The sequence below is a fragment of the Pinus tabuliformis genome, chromosome 5_2, assembly GCF_031772625.1.
Source record: "Pinus tabuliformis cultivar Carrire ecotype Pingquan chromosome 5_2, CPIR1, whole genome shotgun sequence".
Taxonomy (NCBI): domain Eukaryota; kingdom Viridiplantae; phylum Streptophyta; class Pinopsida; order Pinales; family Pinaceae; genus Pinus; species Pinus tabuliformis.
In genome coordinates, this window is record NC_142306.1 from 807,184,813 (window position 1) to 807,203,107 (window position 18,295).

The following is an 18,295-nucleotide window of genomic DNA, read 5'->3' on the forward strand; positions in this document are numbered from 1 at the left end:
TGGGCATGGATTGGTTGTATCTTCATAAAACCAAGGTAGATTGCTATGACAAAGCTATTGAGTGCGTTGATGCCAATGGAGAAGCAAGAGTCTTGCAGGGTAAGAAGAAAACCACATCAGTTACGATAGTGACAACTATGCAAGAAAAGTATAGCCACAGGAAGGGGTGGATGTTATTTGCAGTACACATTTCTAGTCATAAGGACAAGGAGGTTGAGAACACAGATGTGTTGAACAGGTACCCAGTTTTCTAGCAGTTTCGGGATGTATTTCCTGAGGACATTACAGAGTTGCCACCTCACAAGGAGGTAGACTTTTCTATTGAGTTAGTGCTAGGGCAACTCCAACATCAAAAGCACCTTATAGGATGAGCACACCTAAGTTAGTTGAGTTAAAGCTATAGGTGAAGGAAATGTTGGACAAGGGATACATTAGGCCAAATGTATCACCTTGGAGCGCACTGGTCTTCTTTGTGGAGAAGAATCAGATTTTATTATTATTATTATTTATTCATTTATTTTCGTTATCCAAAATTATCTATTTTCATATATATATATATATATATATATATATATATATATATATATATATATATATATATATATATATATATATTTATTTATTTATTTATTTATTTATTTATATATTTATTTTTTTATTTTATTTTTTGTTTTTTTTGTATCACATTAAAAATCTTCCAATTATCCTTTGACTCTAATTTGGTTTAATTTATCTTGGATTCCCTTTTTTTTTAAGCATCCCCCTTTCAGATAATATAAACATAATATTATTATATAATCTTAATATAGAAATTAATGTTATTTATAATTAATGATTTATTTTGGGATTAAATATAATTTCCTAACAGCTAGTTTTCTATTATGAATAAGTCAACCCATAACAAATAATATTAAAACATTATGTTTACTTTTAATTATTCCTTAACATCTATTTTTAACTAAATTTATAATATTTTTCCTTACCCCTAATTCCAAAGTAATTAATTTCTTGACCTTCTAACTAATTCACCAACAACTAATTTCTAATGGCTAACTCTGGGCAATGTTACATCATTGCTATTTATTCCTTCTAATCAATGGATTTCTCACCTTGTCTTGAGGATAAACCACACTAGTTGGTTCGAAACGTCGACCAAATCCTAACAATGTGATTAATCCGAAAGACTTATCTCTACATTATGGATCACAAAAGCCTTAGATCTAAAATATGGAACTCTCAAATTATTCATTGACTACAGGAAGTTGAACGAAGTGACCATCAAGAACATATATACGTTGTCGAGAATTTATGACTTGTTTGATTAGCTGAAGGGAGCAACAGTGTTATCCAAGATCGACTTGAGATCGAGATACCATCAGGTACGCATCAAAGAGGAGGACATTTACAAGACTGCGTTCAGTACCAGGTATGGGCATTATGAGTTTGTTTTTGTTCTATTTGGCTTAACTAATGCTCCAACTATGTTCATGTGCTTGATGAATAGTGTGTTGCATTCGTATTTGGATAAGTTTTTTATTGTGTTCATTGATGATATATTAGTATATTCTAAAAATGAGGAACAACATGTCGATCATTTAGTAGCAGTGTTGAAATTGTTGAGGGAACATGAATTTTATGCTAAGCTTAGCAAGTGTAGTGTCTTTCAGAATGAGGTACATTACTTGGGGCATGTTGTCTACAAGGAGGGCATTATAGTAGATCCAAAGAAGATAAGGGCCATCATGGAGTGGGTAGCTCTTAAAAATGTGGATGAGGTGAGATCTTTCATGGGGTTGGCAGGCTATAATAGGAGGTTCATCAAGAACTTCTCACAGATTGCTTATACTATCACGTCATTGCAAAGGAAAGGCAAGAAGTTCAAATGGACAAAGGAGTGTGAGGCTAGCTTTGAGCAGCTTAAGAAGTTGTTGAGACATGCACCAGTGCTATAGATTACAGATCCGGACAAAGAGTTTGCAGTATGCATAGATGCTTGCAAGAGAGGGCTTGGTGGATTCCTTTTGTAGGATGGACAGGTGGTATGCTATGAGTCCTAGAAACTAAACGAGCATGAGCAGAACTACCTGGCACATGATCTTGAGTTAGCAACGATCATACATGCATTAAAGATATGGAGACATTATCTTCTTGGCATGAGGTTTGTACTTATGAGTGATCATATTGGGTTGAGGTATTTGTTTGACCAGCCGAATCTAAACGCTCGACAGGCTAGATGGTTGGCCATGACCAGTGAGTTTGATTTTGAGATTAGGTATATCAAAGGTAAAGAGAACAGAGTGGTAGATGCTCTTAGCATACGAATATAGGTAATCACTTAGCAACTATGAGCTCTTATGGGACATATCTACAAGATAGGATCTTGTGGGCAGGTCAACAGGATGTTGGATATATGGATATTGTGCATAGGTTGCAATAGGGTACAGTCACAGGTATAGGTACAGGTGCACATGGTATGGATTTTTGTCTTATAGCGGATGGATTGGTCAAATTCGGAGACAGGATATATGTGTTGGATAACAATGAGCTCAAGAAGGTGATCTTGAGAGAGTTTCATGTGAAACCTTATTCAAGCCACCCAGGTTATCAGAATACATTAACTTCGGTGAAATTTTTTTATTCTTGGCTGAATTTGAAGAAGGATGTAGCAGAATTTGTGGCTAGGTGTTTTGATTTTCAGCATGTGAAGGTAGAGTGTAAGCACCTAGGTGGACTACTACAGTCAATTATGTTTCCAGAGTGGAAATGAGAGGTCATTTCCATGGACTTCATTATAGGGTTGTTGAAGACAGTGAGACAACGTGATTCCATCATGGTTGTTGTGGATATATTAACAAAAGTTGCACACTTCATCTCAGTGAAGTCTACATTCACAACTAGCGATGTTGCATGGGTAGTCATCCAAGATATGGTCATATTGCATAGTGTCCCAAAGAAGATTGTGTCAGACAGGGATGCGAAGTTCACTTCCAAGTTTTGGAAGGAGTTATTTGCAGGTTTGGGCACAGAGTTGGCCTTCAGCACAACTTATCATCCACAGAAAGATGGACAGATAGAAAGGGTCAATAGGATATTAGAGGACATGTTGAGGATATATGTGATGCATCAGCAGTGACAATGGGAAGAACATATTCCTTTGGTAGAGTTTGCATTCAACAACGATTATCAGGGCTCATTGAGGATGAGTCCTTTTGAGGCATTGTATGGGTGGAGTTGTAATACTCCCATCAGTTGGAGTGATTTGGTTAACAGGGTGTTGATTGGACCAAAGATGTTGGTAGACATGGAACAAGAAATTTAGGTTATAAAGAGAAATATAAGGACAAAATAGGATTGGAAGAAAAGCTATGCATATTGGAACATGTTGTTCAAGGAGTTCTAAGTTGGGGAACATGTGTATTTGGGCATCAAAGTGAAGAAGAGCTCCTTGCGGATTGGATCATGTGTCAAGCTGGCACCATGATTTTGTTGTCATAAATCATTAAAGGTTGCCATAAAGGAAGAAGAGAATGTAGAATTGTCTCTAAGAGATAGAGACAAGGAAAATTCAACAAATGTAATGGAAGGAAACAAACTTATGATGGAGAAAGAGAATGTAATTCCTACGAGGAAAGAAGCTACATGTGCTAAGGTACTGGATTTACCTTTAATAGATCAAGTTTTTCTTAATAAATATGAAGATGTTCTAGTAGCTAAAGAGCAAAGGTTTGTCTCTGAAGATAATAACAAAGCTCGACAAGAGACACCTCTACAAGAAAAGGAGGTGGATGAAGTCTACACCAACCCAACTAACAAACTTGGTAAAGGAGCATCCAATGTGCATAAGGGATTTGCAAATGACGAGAAGAACATTCAACTGAGAAGGTTCCAATAGTAGAAGAATTCATATTATAGGCAACATGGGGAATTTAGGCAGCCATATACATTGGTAATGATGAAAAATTGACTAAACTGAGAAGGGGGGGTGGGTGTGGGGGCATTGAATCATTTTAGTATATTCATGGACCTTATATTTCTTTTCTTTTCCATTTCATTTGCTTCAACCCACCAATCATTCTTGATACTACTATTCCTCTTTGAATTTTTATATACTTTCGAGCTTTTTTGGTTCACTTACTGACAAATTCCTGATACTTTCACTCCTCTCGAAATTTTTACATGCATTAGAGTTATTTTGGTACTTCATCACATTCTTTACTCAAGAGGATTCACGTCAGTCGCAACACCCTATCTATTTAGAATGTTCTGACATGCATCTTAAAATCCATTTTTGTTGTGTCTACCATCGTGCATATTAGAACATATCTTCACCAGATCCTCTATGTCTCCCATCTGGGCATATGAGAACCCATCTGCATTAGGATTTGTGTGACTCTCCTCCTCTAGCATAAACATACTTAACTCAGAACAAAGTAATTTCAATATTTTTCAATACGGCTAATGTACTTGAGTAGATGCCATGAAGCCCTTAATCCTTGTGGGAAGTTTTGGAATAAGGCTATGTCCACTTACTCCGAGCCTTCCTAAGCCTCTCGTGGACTTTTCCAACAAACCAATCATCATGCACCAGATTAAAGCTCTCAAGGAGGCAGGGGCAAATGATGTTATATTGGCTGTCAATTATCAACCTAATAGTATGATGAAATTTTTGAAAAAGTTTGAAGCCAAATTGGGTATCCACACGAAATTGAGCCTTTAGGCACTGCTAGTCCACTAGCTTTAGCAAATGACAAGCTTATTGATGGTTTGGGACAACCAATTTTTGTATTGAATAGTGATGTAATATGTGAATTTATATTAAAGGAGACATAAGAGTTTCACGCATCATATGGTGCAGGAGCCTCTATAATGGTCACAAGGGTGGATGAGCCATCTAAATATGGTGTAGTGGTGCTTGATGAGGATACCAAAAGAGTGAAGAGATTTTGTTGAGAAGCCCCATATGTTTATAGGGAACTGTTTAGTCAATTTAGTGTTCCTAAATTGATGTCATTAATTGTCAACCCGGGGCTCGTAAGCTGATGAAGTGAAGGTGTACTATATGTACTTAAGCAACTTTCTTAGAGCTTTTGTCGTTTGGGGTGTTGTTTATGGTTAACTTATCTTCCTAAGATGGAGTGATGATTATAGATAGATGAGTGCAAGTGTGTGAAAAGTGAGTTCTAGATGAGTGAAAGTGTGTGATTGGTGATTTCTAATTACTTGCTGAATTTGTAAAGGAAAAGAACTTGAAAGAAATGAATAAATTGAAATGACTTGAAAGTAAATGACCACGTTCTAATGGCATTAGTCTCTATCCATATTGCTGCAAATAAAAGAAACAAGAAAATCACTTCAAGGATTGATGATAATGGTTATCTCCTCCTAACTCCCTGCTTCTACCACATAGTAATGCGTAAAACACGATTAGGAGGTAGTTGAAGACAAACCCAAGAATTGATAAAAACTCTAATTGACAAATTGTAACATTACTAAGCCTTTTCCATCATACTGCTTCCTACATATGTGATTATGTGTAACAAGTGGAAAAAGTATTAGTGTCACAAGCCAAGACTACTCAAAGACAAGCTGCAATTAATTAGTGTTCTGTTCTCTTGAAAGATAAGCCATTCATGATAAAGAGAGCATAAATTAGTTAGCATCCAACTTGTAAAACTAAGCTAAAACTAATCTAGAAAACAGAGTAAAAAGGGCAGCATTATGAACAAGACAACTGCAACTACCATCAGATATTAAAGCAAATACAACACACTCAATCCCGGGTAAAAACCTGCAAAGAAGCAAATCTGATCAGTGAAAATAAAGGCTGCAGCAATGAAAAGAAATCAAGCTGTACATAACTCAAGAAAGGAAATTCTGTATGTAAAATAAAGAAATTGCAGAAGTATAAACATGAAATACTTTACAAGGCTAATACGAACAGGGGCCCTCCATTCATATCATCCCACAGAAAACTCAGATGCTCTAAAACTTCAAAACAACACTGTTTCCATTACTTTATATGCAGAAATACATAGTCAAAAAGTGCTGGAACAGCTCTTATAAAAACAGAGTTCAAAAACGTGCTAAAATTCTCACAAGTTCATAAACTACAGCATCTAAAAGTTAACATAAGCGTACGCAGACGCAAGTATATATAGGCATCTGCAAGATGGCCTAATGCGTAAGCATAAAACAGAAAATAAACTGACTGTCATGCGTATTAAAGGTGCAGTTAACACGTCATAGGCTTCATGGTCGAGCTGGAGGTCCTGGTCGATATGGGCAATGAATCCAGCATTAGATCATGTCCCCCACGGCTTTCAAAACACGGACAAGTCACCTTTTCCACCGACGTGATCAAACAGCTTACGTATCAACGTTAAGCTGCCTTTATTTGACCGTAACTTGACCCCCTTTGACCGGAGGTACAGATGACGTGGCCGGCTGAACTGATGGCACAGGAACCTCGAGCACGTATATTCCAACATGCCCATGTGGCTCGTTCTGCAAAATAGCACGTGGAACCTTGAAATCAACAAAATGGCTGCGGGATCATCAGATGGCTGCGGAATCAGCAGATGGCTGCGGAATCAGCAGAAGGCTGCGGAATGCCTGCAAATACGTCAAAAACTAAACAAAACAATTACCCATTAGCAAAGCTCACTTGATCATGTTTAATGACAACTAATGTAATGATCTGGGTGGAAAATGAGGCAAAAGAGAGAGGAAAGTGATGAAAACAGTAGGTAATGATGGATGATAAGGTGTAAAGTAGAGACTCTACATACCCCCACTACGAGGGCATTGCATGTCCTCATGCAAAAACACTGATCAATCAACCTGCTGTGATGCCTCTGCCAAGACATCCAATCTCCTCTTCTTTCTCTGTGTAGACACATTGACCCTTGGCTTCTTTACTAAGCATCTGAACTTTAGGTTGATCAAGGCTCTGTTTAGCTTTTTGCATTTCTTCCTTAACTTTTTGTTATTTCTTTGCCACAGGCCCAAATGTAACATGGTGTTATCATGAATCATCTTATCCAATTTAGCTTGCTCTTTCAACTTTTCATTTTCTTGCATGATATGTCGATTTAGAACCTCAATCTCAAAAATTTCCTGTTTCAAGGAGTGGACTTGTTGTTCTAAAGGTTGAACATTGCTTGGGCCAGCGGCTGCTTGCTCCAATGTTTCCAGATAATTATACACTTTTTGCTGCTCCGGGTCAACCTCAGGTGACTTTTTGGGACTTGGTTCATAATCAAATTCAGATCCATGTTCATGCTCAAGTTCATGTTCAAACGGACTTTCCTCACGTGGAGGACTAGTCTCAATATGCTCAGCGTGTGAAGGACTTTTCTCCAAGTCAGGACTTGCAGCACCTTTTTGGGGTGAGCTTAAGTCAATGAAGAATGACTGTTTACCCTTTGTGGCCCCTACTTTTCTATTTTGTAATCTGTTGCTCCTTCTTACAGAGGTGGTACTCTGTTTTTCTTTTGGTGCTTTCTGCTGTTTTTCTTTTGGTACTTTTTGCTTCTGTTTTTCCACCTTTTTAGAGAGGGCAGTTTCATGGAGTTTGGCCATTCTTTGAGCTAAGGGCTGAGTGTCTTCCTCACTAGAATTCTCAGGGGTGAGATAAGTTTCTTGGACTACAGATTTACCCTTATCTTGCTTTTGTTTCTTCTTCCCTTCTTTTCTTTTCTGAGCAATTTCTTGAGCAAGTTCTGAAAGAGTTTCAAAGATAATTCCTTGGGCTGCTTGGTTATCATCTTCAGTAAATCCAGGATCAATTTCCTGTTCAGGATGCTGTATATCAGTTTCCTCATCAAACTGGTCTTGAACAGTTTCCTCTTGGGCAGTTGTTTCAGGCATTGTGGTATCAGGAACAATGGTTTCTGTTTGGGCAATAGTTTCTTGGTTAACCCCCTCTCCTCTTTTTCTTCTACTTCTTTTTGGTACTTGAGGGGATCCTCCAAAAGTTTCTCCTAATTCTTGAAAATGATTTCTTATGAGAAACCTCTCCCATGTGTCTCTTTTTTATTTTAATTCTTCCTCAACCAGCAATTTCACAAGACCGTGATGACATAAATGTGCTTCAATATTTCTGGGGTTCTTTTGGACCATTGCACACATTTTCTTAAGACTTGAAAATAGAAAGTATGGGAGGTTAATATCATCTCCTAGAAAATGCATCATAACCTTTGCATGATAAACATATAAGACCCCAAATCTTCCCTCACAAGTGAAAAATTTTTGCACTAACAAGAGTAAAGTGGTCCGCTCCTCCTTAACATAAGAAACAGGAATCCCTTTGGTAAAGATACTGGTGTCCATACCTGGGTTTTTTAAAATTCGTTTCCACTGCTGATCATGAACTGACCAGTTCTTAAACCACCTTTCTCCGGTCTGTGGAAGTGAGGTAGCTTGTGCTATGCTGCTTTCATTGACTGTGAATTGTAAGTCCCCTATCTCCACGTGATTATCTTTTTCTCTGAAGGACCTTGCAAAGGCCTTTGTAACCTCCTTATGGTGGCCTTTGAACTTCTGGATACATTGTAACCAGTTTGCCTTTTGTAATGCCTCTTTAACCTGAGGATAACCTTCCAAAAACTTTGAACCTTCCGGTTCTGCCCTCAAGAGCTTCCCCATTGGCTATTACAGCTCTGTTCTATTTGAAACACGGCTTCAAAATGGCCTCACACAGTCAATTCACGGCTTTGTTCCAGAACACGGCTTCAACAAGGGTTTTACACAGTAAATTCACGGCTCTGTTTTGGAACACGGCTTCAACAAGGGTCTTACACAGTGAATTCACGGCTCTGTTTTGGAACTCGGCTTTAAAGTGGCCTTGACTTGGTGGATTTACGGCCTCAACACAGTGGATTATGGCTTTAGCTCTAGATACGGCCGTAACAGACCTCCACTGGTGTTTATAATTAGCGGAGAAAAAAAAAACAGAGTATGGTGAATGGCAGCAACGTAGTGAGCACAACATAACAGAGTGTGGTGAATGGTAGCAGCGTAGATGGAATGAAACATGTGAGTGGAAATGGGAGTGAAATGAGCGTAAGAGGGTAGAAGGGTTATGGAATAATGAATGAAAACGGCTATGTCCTTAGATCTCGGTTTCGGAATTACACTTGGCTGCGTGAGTTAATGTCGTAGAGACGTAGTACATTAGGTTACGTTACCTAAGTACGAGATCTTAATGGAAGAAGCAGCCGCAAGTGAAATTTAAAATCGTGGTAATCAAGGACTGATAGATGTGGGAGATATGTGGGTATATGGTCTCATGACTGGTAATCATTACACTTAGTGGCAAGAAACATAACCTAGAAAACTTTGCATAATGAAATAACTGTAAGCTTAGGATTTGAACCATACCTCAGATTCCCGCTTAGATTTGCCTTTGATGACTTGCCACTAACCCTTTATTGATTTTTGCATGACTATTTTCCATTTATTATTGATGACTACTGAGCTGTAAAGAAATTTCAAACAGACTGTGTGTTTTTTTTTTATGCAGGTGCAGAGAGCTACGGAATCGTTAGATGGCTGCAGAATCTTCAGATGGCTGCGGAATCTGCAGTAGTAACCTCCGACTGCACAAAAACAACTTTAACTATCTAAAAATGACTTTATTGATGGAATGGAATGTAGTGGGTGGATGGATGAATGAAAAAAATGAGGTGGAGTGGAAAATGAATGAAATGGTGGATGAAATGGTAGTGATGATGAAATGAAATGAAATAAGGGAAGAAAGAGCTTTTTTTTTTAGAAAACATGAGGTGTCAGGTGACCCTAATTTTCACCTCAGGTTTTCTGTATGAGACTGCCAATCAGAGATTGGTTTTCAGGCTCATACATTTATTTATTTCTTTTCTTTTCTTTTTTTCCTTTTTTTTTCTTCTTTTTTTTTTTTTTTTTCTTTTTTTCTTTTTTTTTTTCAAAAACCAAAGCTTTAGGCTGATGGAGGAGAAGAATCCTTCTCCACCAGCCTGATTGCAGAATCTTCTTTGAACAATCTGACAAACTCTTCTTTTGAAAATGGCTTTTGATAGATTTTCAAGCGGTGGCCGTTCACAATAAGAGGAGTATGAAATTCATCGATAGTTTTTACTCGAACTGCTCCATTGCTAAAGACTTCATCAATCTCATATGGCCCAAGCCAATGAGTTTGAAACTTTCCTTTGAAGTTTTTGAATTTTGAATCAAACAATAGAGCCCAATCTCCTTTCTGAAACTTTCTTTCCTTGATATGACGATCATGCCATTTAGATCTTTGGTGTTGAACTAGATCGGTCCTTAGAATTGCATCTTGTCTTATTTCATCTAGCTCATTTAGCTGGTCCATTCTGTGTCTTTGAGCTTCTGAGAGGCTCATTCCCAATTGGACTGCCATCTTGAAGGTCTTGATTTGGAACTCAATAGGAAGCAGGACTTCCTTCCCATAAACAAGTTCATAGGGAGAATGTCCTGTTGTGTTCTTCCATGTGGTTCTATAGGCCCATAAGGCTTCAGGGAGCCTTTCCGCCCAATCTCTTCTATGAAGATGAACAGTCTTGGTGATAATGCCTTCAAGAACTTTATTGGTAGATTCCACTTGACCATTGGATTGCGGATGGTAGGGAGTAGATGTTCTGTGCTTGATCTTATATTCCCCCATCAGCTTCTCCATCAAATTAGATGTAAACTGGCTGCCCTGATCTGTCACAATTTCCCTTGGGACACCAAAACGAGTGAAGATATCCTCAAAAAGAAATTGAACAACTGAATTTTCAGTGGCAGAAGGCAATGCTTTTGCTTCTACCCACTTAGTAACATAATCAGTACAAACTAGTATATATTTATTTTGCTTTGATGGTGGATTAATTGGTCCAACGAAATCTAGAGCCCATTTCTCAAAGGGTTCGATGCATACCTGAGGCTGTAGAGGCATTTCATTTGAAGGAGTTGGTTTCCCAACTCTTTGGCAGCTGTCACACCTTTTAACATACTGCTTTGCATCTTTAAAGAGAGAAGGCCAATAATATCCTAGAGAAAGGATTTTATAGGCTGTCCTCTTGTCCGCAAAGTGCCCGCCGCATGGTTCATCATGACATGCCTTAAGGATGTCAGGCATTTCATCTTCCCGAACACACCTTCTGATTATACAATCTGGCCCTGTTTTGAACAATTCATTAGAAATCCAAGAATAATGTGAACTCTCCCGAATGATTTTCCTTTTCTCATTAGGAAATAAGTGTAGAGGAAGTTTCCCTGTAACAAGATAATTAGCCATATCTGCATACCAAGGAGTCTTGGTAGTTACTGCAAACAAGTATTCATCTGGAAACTTATCTTCTACTGGAGAATCCTCATTAGTGTTTTGGATTCTAGACAAGAAATCAGCTACTGTGTTTTGCTTTCCAGGTCTATCTAACACAGTAATGTTGAATTCTTGCAAGAGTAAAAGCCATCTTGTAACTCTACCATTAGTGACAGGTTTGTTCATTAAGTATCTTATGGCAGAGTGATCAGTATGGACAAAGGTTTCATAGCCGGTTACGTAATGTCTAAACTTGTTGATTGCATGTACCACAGCTAAGAACTCTTTTTCTGTAACAGTATAATTTAACTCAGTAGGAGTCAAATTCTTACTTTTGTAATAAATGGCATAAGGGATCAAATCCTTTTGTCCCAAAACAGCTCCTAGAGCTGTATCTGAAGCATCAGTAGAGATGTGGAAAGGGAGTTTCCAATTTGGTCCCCTTAAGATGGGTGCTTCAGATATTCTAGACTTTAAAGCTTCAAAGGCAGATTGACACTCAGGATCCCATTTAAACTCACAGTCTTTGGTAAGCAATTTGAAAAGAGGAGATGCTATCCTAGTGAAGTTTTCAATAAATCTTCTGTAATACCCAGTAAACCCAAGAAAACTTCTAACATCCTTTTGGCAATTTGGAACAGGTAACTTAGAGATGACTTCAACTTTGGATTTATCAACCTTGATCCCATCTCCTAAAATATGATGTCCTAAAACAATCCCTTCAGTAAACATCATAAAACACTTTTCATGACTTAAAGAAAGATTTGTTTCCTTACATCTTACCAGTACTTTTTCCAAATTTTCCAAAGCTTCTTCAAATGTATTACCATAAACTGTGAAATCGTCCATGTATACCTCTACACAATCATGAATCAGATTTGAAAAGATTCCTAATACAGCCCTTTGAAATGTAACAGGTGCATTGCACAATCCAAAAGGGAGTACTCGGTAGGCAAAAGTTCCCCAAGGACAAGTAAATGTGGTTTTGTCTTGATCTTCAGGTGCTACCTGAATTTGATTGTACCCACTAAAACCATCCAAGAATGAGAAATACTTTTTACCTGCTAAAGTGTCTAGTACCTGATCAATAAAAGGTAAAGAAAAATTATCCTTTAAGGTTGCCTTGTTCAATTCTCGATAATCAATGCAAACTCTCCATTTACCATTCTTTTTGGGCACTATAACCAAGGAAGAAACCCATTGGCTATCTGAAATGGGGTAAATGAAGTTTACCTTGAGCAATTTCTGGAGTTCTTCTTTCACGATTTCCCTAAGGTTTGGATTCATCCTTCTTTGTGGTTGCCTAATAGGTCTGCTATTCTCTTCAATGTAGATGTGATGAATACAAGTCTTAGGATCGATTCCTTTCATGTCAGTGTATTCCCATGCAAAGGCAGTGGAATGTTTTTGCAACAGTTTAGTTAATTCTTCTTGTTGTGGTCTTCCCAAGTTTTTGTTAATGTTTAATGTTTTTCCTGGGAGCATTTCAACCATAGAACTACCAAACTCTTCCATTGAGAAGAGAGACATTTGTCTAGAGGAGAAATATTCAATGTCTGCATCTATCTGAAAATGTTCAGAGTCATATTCTAAAGATACTTCAAAATTTTCTAATGTATTTAGAATTTGACTATCCTCACTGATCTCAGAGATGGTTAGAACTGGTTGTATAGTATCTTCATCCTCTACCCATTCATCTTCTCCTATTTCTGTTATAGCTTTTGCTGGGGGATACAAGTTGAACTTCTTGGTGGAAATACCATCTGATATATACATGTCTCCAGACCTACAGCTTATGAAAGCATCAGCTGTGGCCAGCCAAGGTCTTCCTAAGATAATAGGATGTCCTCCTAGATTGTTCTTGGGAGTTAAAATCATAAAATCAACGGGATATTCCCAAGAATCTAGAGAGACTGGAATATCTTCCAATACACCATCAGGTTTAATGATTGATCTATCTGCAAGCTGCAGCAAGGTAGGTGTAAAGAGAAGGTTAGGAAGCTTTAACTGATCCATGGTCTGTCTACTCATGATGTTGATCGCGGCTCCTAAGTCAATTAAAGTATTTGGGATTTCAACCCCATTAATATGAGTTTTGACAATAGGACTACCGGGATCTACATACTTTTGCATGGTAATCTTACCCATCATTATGTCTGCAATTTTTCCAACTAGATGTATCCTTTTAGTATCTCTGGTTCTTTTTACTGTTTTCTTCAAACTCAAATCCTTTATTGTCTTCGCTAGAATGGGAATTTCCTTAATGGCTTGTAACAAGGGGACCTTGATACATACATTCTTCAATTCATCTAGGAAGTTATAGTCAGGCACCCATATCTGCTTTTCCACCCCTTTATCAATTTGCAATCTTTCAGGAAAGGGAGGTGTAGTTGTAGGTGTAAGTTGCTCAACTAGGGGAGTTGTAGAGATTGATTCTTTTTCTTTTTCTTTTTGGATATTTTGGTTTTGAAGTGATACTTTAGAACCTTTATTGACTTTGAGAGATTCCTCCTCAGAAATGCTTGGTTGTTGAACACTTGTGGAAGGTTGATCTAGGATTCTACCTGATCTAAGTTGTACTTCATTAAGAGGAACGACCATATAGGTAGGGAATGGTTGACCTTCCATCATGTAAGCATTTTGAGGGTTCCTATTATTTGGATTTGGTAATGGCTGAGAGGGAAGTTGATTAGATTTCTGCTGGGATTGAAGTGCTAATTGAGAATTTTGATTTTGTGGAGGAGGTTGTTGTTGTTGAGGGTATGGCAATGATAGTTGTTGACCTTGGTTTGGAAGTTGGGGAGCTTGCTGATTTTGAAATGATGGATGGTATTGATAGAATTGAGCAAACCTCCCATAGGGATTTTGCATGCTTTGCATCCATGCTTGGAAAGCATTTTGAGGTTGAGGCCAAGGTTGTTGCCAAGGATTCCAATTTGGTTGGGATTGAGAATTCATAGAGTTGTTAAACCCTTGATTCTGTTGTCCTCGCCAAGGTCTCCTTGCAATAAAACAGAGAGATTCAAGTGTATCTGGATCCTCTTGAAAGACTGCTTTGAGGCCAGGAATTGAGGGACAATCCTTGGTCTCATGAGTTTCTGAGCAAATTACACATGTTTCTACAACGTGTGCATCTAAGGGACATTCCCTTAAAGCATGTTTCTTTCTACATTTCGGGCAAAAGATAGCCAAAGCCTCAGCTTCTGCTTTTTGTTTATTGTGAATCTTAAGGGTATCAAGTTGTTCACTAAGACTCCCTAAGATGTCAGTTTTAAATTCATCAAGCATACTGCCGATTTTAGCCCTACTCACTGATCCTGTTGCAGATTTATTCACCCTAAGGAGAGAAGGATCTCTAGGCCCTTTTTGAGTTTTTGATTTTCCCCTTGAGAGATGGATACAAAGTTCTGCTATGTCATTGAGAGAAAGTTGAGAAATATCCCCTTTCCCCATCATGTTTAAGATGTCTATCCATTCATCCCTGATGGCTTTTAATAAGAGGGCTTTTAAGGTCTCTTCATCCAAGGTATTCATTTTTGCTCTTTTTAAGTTATATTGAAATCTTTCAAGTAAATCTTCTAGACTCTCATCTTCTTTTTGTACCATTTTAAAAACCTCGTCCTTGTGATTAGTAGGCATGCAATAGTCTAAATACCTATCCAAAAATGTATGTTTCATCTCATCCCAAGTCCTAATGGATTGAGTGAGTAACCCCATGAACCATTTCAAGGCTCGATCCTTCAGTGTTGAAGGGAACAACTTGAGTTTCTGAGAGTCATCCAGGTAGTCATAAGTTCGACACACCACTTCAAACTCAAATAAGAATGTTTCAGGGTCCTCAGTCCTTAACCCATGGAAGTTAGGGAGGACAGATGGTGATATGTTTTTCATAGTGGCTCGAGAATCCTCATCAACAATGGGAAACCCAAATGAATTATCCCCATTTCTATTCCCTCCTCCAATGGGACCTCTACCTCCATTATTATTATTGTTATTTCCTCCTCCTCTACCTCTACCTCTACCTCTACCTCCTCCTTCTTCCTCTCCCATGATGATTCTCCTAGGGATTTCAAAATCTTCTGGGTCCTCTACAAAAGGTGAATGAGAAGAGATTTCTCCTTCTTCTTCAGATGATTCCAATTCCTCAATTACAATTGGTCTTCCTGTAGGAGAAAGAGAAGAGTCTCTTCCTGGTTCAAACTCAATAGAAGGTGTAGGAGAGTCAACTCTTGGCTCTTGAATTCCAGGAATTCTAGGACTAGGAGTTTTGGTTGGAGATAAGGGGGGTGTCTCTTGTCTATCCCTTGAAGCAGATGGACTTGTAAAAATTAAACTTCGAGCTCTAGATAAAAACCGTCCTCTAGAATCTCTAGCTCTATGCATGTCATTTTTATTTTTTCCTTCAAGTCAAGTTAATAGTTCTTTTTCTGATCTTCCAGTTCACTTCTAGGTGCAAGAAGAGAGCATACTCAAGAAACTACTAAATCGATAACTTTCTCCTTTCTGATCCTCCAGATCACTTTGAAGTGCAAGAGGAGAGCATACTTAGATAGGTTATTAACTTCTTTCCTTTAAATTTTTATATTTTTTTTTCTCTAAGTATGGCTACTTAATTTCACTTCCCCGGCAACGGCGCCAAAATGTTTAGTCAATTTAGTGTTCCTAAATTGATGTCATTAATTGTCAACCCGGGGCTCGTAAGCTGATGAAGTGAAGGTGTACTATATGTACTTAAGCAACTTTCTTAGAGATATGTTAACTTATCTTCCTAAGATGGAGTGATGATTATAGATAGATGAGTGCAAGTGTGTGAAAAGTGAGTTCTAGATGAGTGAAAGTGTGTGATTGGTGATTTCTAATTACTTGCTGAATTTGTAAAGGAAAAGAACTTGAAAGAAATGAATAAATTGAAATGACTTGAAAGTAAATGACCACGTTCTAATGGAATTAGTCTCTATCCATATTGTTGCAAATAAAAGAAACAAGAAAATCACTTCAAGGATTGATGATAATGGTTATCTCCTCCTAACTCCCTACTTCTACCACATAGTACTGCGTAAAACACGATTAGGAGGTAGCTGAGGACAAATCCAAGAATTGATAAAAACTCTAATTGACAAATTGTAACATTACTAAGCCTTTTCCATCATACTGCTTCCTACATATGTGATTATGTGTAACAAGTGGAAAAAGTATTAGTGTCACAAGCCAAGACTACTCAAAGACAAGCTGCAATTAATTAGTGTTCTGTTCTCTTGAAAGATAAGCCATTCATGATAAAGAGAGCATAAATTAGTTAGCATCTAACTTGTAAAACTAAGCTAAAACTAATCTAGAAAACAGAGTAAAAAGGGCAGCATTATGAACAAGACAACTGCAACTACCATCAGATATTAAAGCAAATACAACACACTCAATCCCAGGTAAAAACCTGCAAAGAAGCAAATCTGATCAGTGAAAATAAAGGCTGCAGCAATGAAAAGAAATCAAGTTGTACATAACTCAAGAAAGGAAATTCTGTATGTAAAATAAAGAAATTGCAGAAGTATAAACATGAAATACTTTACAAGGCTAATACGAACAGGGGCCCTCCATTCATATCATCCCACAAAAAACTCAGATGCTCTAAAACTTCAAAACAACACTGTTTCCATTACTTTATATGCAGAAATACATAGTCAAAAAGTGCTGGAACAACTCTTATAAAAACAGAGTTCAAAAAGGTGCTAAAATTCTCACAAGTTCATAAACTACAGCATCTAAAAGTTAACATAAGCGTACGCAGACGCAAGTATATATAGGCATCTGCAAGATGGCCTAATGCGTAAGCATAAAACAGAAAATAAACTGACTGTCATGCGTATTAAAGGTGCAGTTAACACGTCATAGGCTTCATGGTCGAGCTGGAGGTCCTGGTCGATATGGGCAATGAATCCAGCATTAGATCATGTCCCCCACGGCTTTCAAAACACGGACAAGTCACCTTTTCCACCGACGTGATCAAACAGCTTACGTATCAACGTTAAGCTGCCTTTATTTGACCGTAACTTGACCCCCTTTGACCGGAGGTACAGATGACGTGGCCGGCTGAACTGATGGCACAGGAACCTCGAGCACGTATATTCCAACATGCCCATGTGGCTCGTTCTGCAAAATAGCACGTGGAACCTTGAAATCAACAAAATGGCTGCGGGATCATCAGATGGCTGCGGAATCAGCAGAAGGCTGCGGAATGCCTGCAAATACGTCAAAAAATAAACAAAACAATTACCCATTAGCAAAGGTCACTTGATCATGTTTAATGACAACTAATGTAATGATCTGGGTGGAAAATGAGGCAAAAGAGAGAGGAAAGTGATGAAAACAGTAGGTAATGATGGATGATAAGGTGTAAAGTAGAGACTCTACAGGAACAAGATCAATGTAGCGATATTTTATCTTTTGAACCCAAGTGTTCTTGACTGAATAGAACTGAAACCCACATCAATTGAAAGATATATTTTCCCCAGGATTGCAGTGGAAAACCAACTTTATGCAATGGTTTTTCTTGGTTTATAGATGGAATTTGGTCAACCCAAACATTATCTCTCTGGTTTTCATCTGTATTTAGACTATCTTAAGGCTAAGTTTGATATGTTTGCAAGTGGTTTTTAGTTTCAAGGAAATGTGTTTATTGATGAAAACATCCAAATTAGGGAAGGTTGTCTAATTTGTCCTAATATTTCTACTAGTCCAGGTTGTATAATTGAAGTTGGGGTGAGACTCTCAAATTGTGCAATTACGAGGGGTGTTAGAATCAACAAGCATGCCTATGTCTCATGGAGCATAGTTGGATGGCACTCAATAGTTGGATAGTCGGTTATGGTAGAGAACATCAATATTTTAGGTGAATATGTGTATACAAGTGATGATATATACAATAATGGTGGTGTGGTTCTGCCTCATAAAGAGATTAAATCTAACATTCTCAAGCCTAATATTGTCATGTGA

At 37.9% G+C, this 18,295-nt stretch overlaps 1 pseudogene; it reads left to right on the forward strand.

Moving 5' to 3' along the window:
• The first annotated feature begins 4,477 nt into the window (after positions 1–4,477).
• LOC149161774 (mannose-1-phosphate guanylyltransferase 1-like) lies at positions 4,478–18,295 on the forward strand (annotated as a pseudogene).